This window comes from Bos taurus, chromosome 3 (genome assembly GCF_002263795.3).
Source record: "Bos taurus isolate L1 Dominette 01449 registration number 42190680 breed Hereford chromosome 3, ARS-UCD2.0, whole genome shotgun sequence".
NCBI lineage: Eukaryota > Metazoa > Chordata > Mammalia > Artiodactyla > Bovidae > Bos > Bos taurus.
The window spans coordinates 90,958,532-90,964,343 of record NC_037330.1 but is presented as its reverse complement, the minus strand read 5'-3'; the positions used below and the strand labels follow the sequence as shown (position 1 = coordinate 90,964,343).

The following is a 5,812-nucleotide window of genomic DNA, read 5'->3' as shown; positions in this document are numbered from 1 at the left end:
GATGATATATTAATTACTATAAGTAATCTAGAGGATGTTCATAGCTTATACACAAATATGACTCCACTTTATTAATATAAGGGACTTGAGCATCCTCAGAGTTTGGTCCTGGAATCAATTCCCTGGATACCGAGGGAGAATTGTATATATATTGAGCACCTACTATGTGCTATGCACATATCAGGCACCATGATATGGCAGTGAACATAATAGAAAAAATCAGATGTTCTTACATTTATATCCTTGCAGAGCAGTCAGGAAATAAATAAAATACGTAAGTAATGTTTATATTATGTTGGATGGCGAGTGCTGTAGAGAAAAATAAAAACTGGAAGGGCATAGCATCTGCACGTGGGATTTTAAGTAGAGAAGGGGGATCAGGTAAGGCCTGATGAAGGGTGACTTTTCACACAGATATGAAGGAGGTGAGGGAGCAAGCATCTGCTTGGGGGTGGGTGGCGGCTTGGCAGCAGGGAGAAGTGCTAGTGCAAAGGCCCTGATGATGCGGGGATGTGCCTGCTGGACTCAAGGACCAACCAGGAGCCATGCGTCTACAGGGGGGTGAGCAGAGGGTGTGGGGCTGCCAGTAGAGCACAGGCTTGGTGACTCCGTGGTGCCTGGTTGGCCAATTCAAGAGCTTGTGCTTTTTCTCTGAGATGGGAAGCCAGTGATGTGCATTTCTTTCTTTTTCTTTTCTTCTTCCCTCCCTCCTTCACTCACTCTTGATTCCTTTCTTTTTTACTTTAACCAGATTTTTATTCCACAAAATTTTCTTATCTTTACCTTTCTTAAGAAGCTTTCTTACACCTCTCCCAGGGAGCTCCAACAATGAAGCCTTTTCCTTTTCCAACCCCAAACCCCAGCACTCCCTCTTCCCCTCTCATCTCTCCATGTTCGTCTTCCCATCTGAGGGTTTTGTGCTGAAAGGCAATGAGATTGTTGCTTACATTTTAAAAGAATCCTCTTTATGTCAGTTAAGCTTTCCAACTACTAGAGTGGTTGGTTGTGTGCGTGCTATAATCCCTGATTAAGTATTTTTTTTGGTAATGCATGATATTAAAATTCATTATATCAAAGAGGCATTATGGGCTGGAACTTGTCTCAAAAGATAAAAACAGTTTATGCATTTAACATTTACTGAACATGCTAGCTGCTGGAAATGTGACAGGGAGGAAAACACAGGAAGGGAGTTTCTGCCCTCAGGCTGCTTATACTCCAGTGGTTTGATGTGTGATACAGTGGCTTACACCGAGAAGAGGTGCGAGGGGAAAGGACTCTCGGGTGGAAAAGGTATGAGCAGATTTCGATGACGACCTCACAGCAGGACAAGCAAAGGCCCTGGGGTGGGAGCACCTGGAATCCACTTAGCTCACTGGAGTGGGGGAGGGGAGGAGGCCACCAAAGGATTTTTAGAGCCATGGGAGGCATGGTCTAATTTATTGAAGTAGACTCGGAGAAACATTTTACTAGCGGGGGAGAGGTAGAAGTGAGATGACAGTAAGGAGGGGAAGTCAGTCAACGGCATCGGATGCCCATCAGCAAGAACAGGTAAGAGCAGGCAGGGATCACAGAGACCTCAGGGGCCTGGTGCTGAAGGTGTGTGGCTCTCACAGACTATTCTCCAGATTTCACCCTGTTTGCAGCTATGCTCGATTCCTGGCTCAGGAAATGGTCCTTCTTAAGAAGACAGAGAAGAATCTGAAGTGGAACTTGACTGAAGCTGGGAGTACAAGGTTTAAGTCCTGGGGTAGCTCAATCTCTTCCATCAGCTGCTGCCACCTCTCTTCAGATTCACAAATTTGACTCTCTATTGCTGCTTGAAAATTTGCAAGTGTGTCTTCAAACAATCTCCAGTCAAAAAGTGAGGTCTGATTTCTTCACAGTCTGATTTTGAAGTAGTCTCATCCATGAGTCTTTCCTGAATCAAATGAAGTTTGTCTAATATTTCTTCAAGTAAAGCGTCAAGAAGTCCTGTTTCTTTACATTTCTTAAGAAAAGCAGCGTTCACAATTGCGCCGGTGTGTCTGCCATCCATTTCCTTCTTCAGGGCCATTCTTCAGGTGGCTGTACAGGACTGCCTGTTGAGAGAGGTGATCTCCTTCCTCTTTGTTTTCACTCCTGAAAAGTAGGCTTGTCTTGGTTTGGTCCGCTCACTGTAGTGAGAATGGAAGACATCAGACAAAGGCTTTACTGATGGTAGATCATTTTGAGGGTCAGCATGTTGTTGGCAAAACACTTTATAAATTCCTTTAAGTCCATCAGCTAGAATAGTGTGGTCATTCTTGGCATAGAAAAAGTGGTAATTCTTGAAATAGGATTTTAAGTCACATCCCACCGTGGCTCCTGTTTTCTCACAAAGCATGCATTTCAACTTCCTTCCTGTCTTGATTTCTTTCTTTACTGATTCCACGTCAAAATTTCTATCATTATTTCCACAACTGCCAAGGAATACAGCAAACAGTTTTCATGAGCAGCTATATTCTCTGACTGTGCGAAGTACAGGACACTACACTTGAGGTCTTCGGGGCAGAGTGCACATATCCTTTCTTGCAACCTTTCTGCAACCTGGAAGACACTGGTTGGGAGCCGGACTGTGTCCTGCGTGGCCCGTGCTGCGTCAGCGCCGCCCCTTGATTAAGTATTAATAGTTCCTTTCCACATAAGAAAAGGATAAAAAAGGTGAAAACAGAGATACCAGTCCTATTGGATTAGGACCTTATTTAGCCTTAAAAGCCACCCCCGCCCCCCTAAAATTGCTATCTCCAAAGATAGCCACACTGGGCATTAGGGCTGAAACATGTATATTTGTGCTGTGTGTGTATATGTGTCAGTCACTCAGTCGGGTCCGACTCTTTGTGACCCTGTGGACTGTAGCTCTCCAGGCTCCTCTGTTCATGGAATTCTCCGGTCAAGAATATTGGAGTGGGTAGCCATTTCCTTCTCCAAGGGACCTTCCCGACCCAGGGATAGAACTTAGGTCTCCTTCATTGCAGGCAGATTCTTTACCATCTGAGCTACCAGGGAAACACATATTTGTGGGGGAGGCTACAATTCAGCCCATAACTCATAATATGTGTTTTTCACCTATATACTTTCAACATATTTGTGTTTTGAAATTTAAAGTGCATCACTTATAGAGAGAATATTCTTGAATCTTGCTTTTTAATCTAGTCTGTCATTCTGTTTTTTTTTTTTTAATTGAGGAGTTTTACATTTAGTAAGATTATAAATATTTTAGGTTTAAGATGATCATTTTGCTATTTGTTTTCATTTGTTTGTTTTTTTGGGGATTGTTTCTCTAATGATACTTTCCTTTCCTAATTATACATATTTTTGGAATTCCATTTTATTTCCTCTATTTGGCTTCTCATCAGTACTTCTTATTGCTTCTTAGTTGTTGCTCTAAAGCTAACAATATGCCTCTTTAGCTTGTCAGAATAAATCTATTTAGACTGGCTCATCACCTTGACTGTCAATGGCACCCCACTCCAGTACTCTTGCCTGGAAAATCCCATGGACGGAGGAGCCTGGTGGGTTGCAGTCCATGGGGTCGCTAAGAGTTGGACATGACTGAGCGACTTCACTTTCACTTTTCGCTTTCATGCATTGGAGAAGGCAATGGCAACCCACTCCAGTGTTCTTGCCTGGAGAATCCCAGGGACGAGGGAGCCTGGTGGGCTGCCATCTATGGGGTTGCACAGAGTCAGACACGACTGAAGCAACTTAGCAGCAGAAGCAGCAGCATCACCTTGACTGTAGGTTTTGATATGGAGAATCTGTGGAAAGCCCGTTTTTCTCAAGCAACTCTAACTTGATGGAGCCAACCTCCAAATCTTTGTCTATTGTGGATATTGTGAGGGCTTGGATTTAGGGCTTTTTATTTTGGTGGGACCAAAGGTGTTCTGCAAAATATGACAGCCACATGTAGCTGTTTAAATTTATAAAGTGAAATGAAATAAATTACAAACTCATTTCCTTAGTTGTACTAGTCATATTTTGAGTGCTTGATAACTGCCTGCAGCTCATGGTTATCATTTTGGACCAGTCAAGTAACATTAACATCATTGCAGAAGTTCTAATGGCCAGTGACTATGAAGAGCATGCCTGACTCTAGGGTGTGGTCCTGACTCTTACACTGTCATGATCTTCATGTCTCAGCTGGAGACCTGGGTGTGAACAAGATTTCCCTCCCCTGGCTGAACTGCTCTCTAGCGCTGCTTAACTTTCAGTATCTGTTTTGTTCTCCGCTCTGTTGTAGCTACTCTGTCTCTGAGTATAGCCTAGCTTTCAGCTCAGGACTTTATAGGCCTCCCTCCACACCTTCTGGAGACCCCTGTCTGTGCAGTTCACTCCTCTCTGCTTTTCCTCACAGTTCCAGCCGTTCCAGCTGTTCTGAGCTCTGATTTTGACCTCCTCAGCTTATTAGAACTATCATGTTGTGGGCACACGCTGGCTCTCTGCTCTGCAGTGGGGGAATCCCCCCAGACAGAGAGCTGGGCACTTTCGGGGCTCACCTTGTGAACTCCCCTCCTTGCTGGCATCCTGGCCTTGTGCTGCCTTTTTTCCAGTGCCAGAAAACTGTTGCCTTCTGTGCTTTGTCCATTTTGTTTGTTTTATTTCACTGATGGCAGGCATACTTATACTACTACCCTCATTAATTAGCAAGCAACTTAAAACCACAAATTACAAGCTCTTGTTTTTTAAAACACTCCATCGCTACTGGGTTTTTCTATAGAAAATTTACTCTGCTCAGTAGTTAACATCACATTGTCTTACTGGTTCCTCTTTCCTTTGCTCCTATTTTTTCCCATTGAGATCCTTTGGGGAAACTCCAAATTCTTTCCTCATATGATACAGAGAATTTAGCTCTCTCCAGATCTTGTCCGCAAAACTATATAACCCAAATTATAGAAAGTCTTAGCTGAAATAAGATCTTGTTCCCATTTAGTGGGATCTGTCCTCTTTAGATGATAGCTGAAGTTACAGAAAGCAAAACAATTTTTTTAATTCTAGCTAACTCACCTCTGTTATTCTCACCCTGAGATCCCCTGATTCTGTCTTCTATCCTCTGGTCAGAAGATCTTTCTAAAACCCAAATCTGACCCTGACACTCTTCTTCAATGGCTTTCCCTAGCCGGTAAGATAAGATCACATATCTTCAACTGACATAGACATCCTTCCACGAACCATTCCTTTCTGTATCTCCAGCTCCATCTCTTTTTATTCTACACCTCCTCCAACACACACACACACACACACAGGTATAGCTTCTGCAAAACTGAAATCTTTGTGGGTCTCAAAACATGCCAACCTGTTTCTTTCCTGTATTCCTTTTCTCATATTGTTTACTCTATCTGAAATACCCTTCCCCTATCTCCAACTTTCCTATTTTTCTCTGTACCCTAACTCATTCTTTAAGGCCAGGTTTAGAGATATTTTCCTTCTGAAAGAATTCCCTGATTCCGACCTTCCACAGCTGGGTCAAATACCTCCTCAGAAGACCCATGGAGCTCCCTCTGTCGTCCTACCCACTCAGACTAGGAAAGGTGGCGTCTGTCTGTCCATTTGGTCTCTCTACTGCTTGGTGCAGTTGTCTGTTAGGTAGTATGTTTTGTTTTGTATCATTTTTCTACCCAATAGATGTTTATCAAGGACATAGTATGAGAAGGGTGCTGCTCCGAACTCTCTGCCCTTTGCGAGTTTGTGTTCTGATGAGAAGAGCACAAAACAAACAAATTGATAAACACAATCATTCAGGAAGCGATAAGTCTATGGAGGAAAGTAAAACAGAGTAAGGACAAGGCAGACACCC

At 43.2% G+C, this 5,812-nt stretch overlaps 1 pseudogene; it reads right to left on the bottom strand.

Moving 5' to 3' along the window:
• Window positions 1–1,608: 1,608 nt before the first annotated feature.
• On the bottom strand, window positions 1,609–4,603 carry LOC782072 (PHD finger protein 11-like; annotated as a pseudogene).
• Window positions 4,604–5,812: the final 1,209 nt, after the last annotated feature.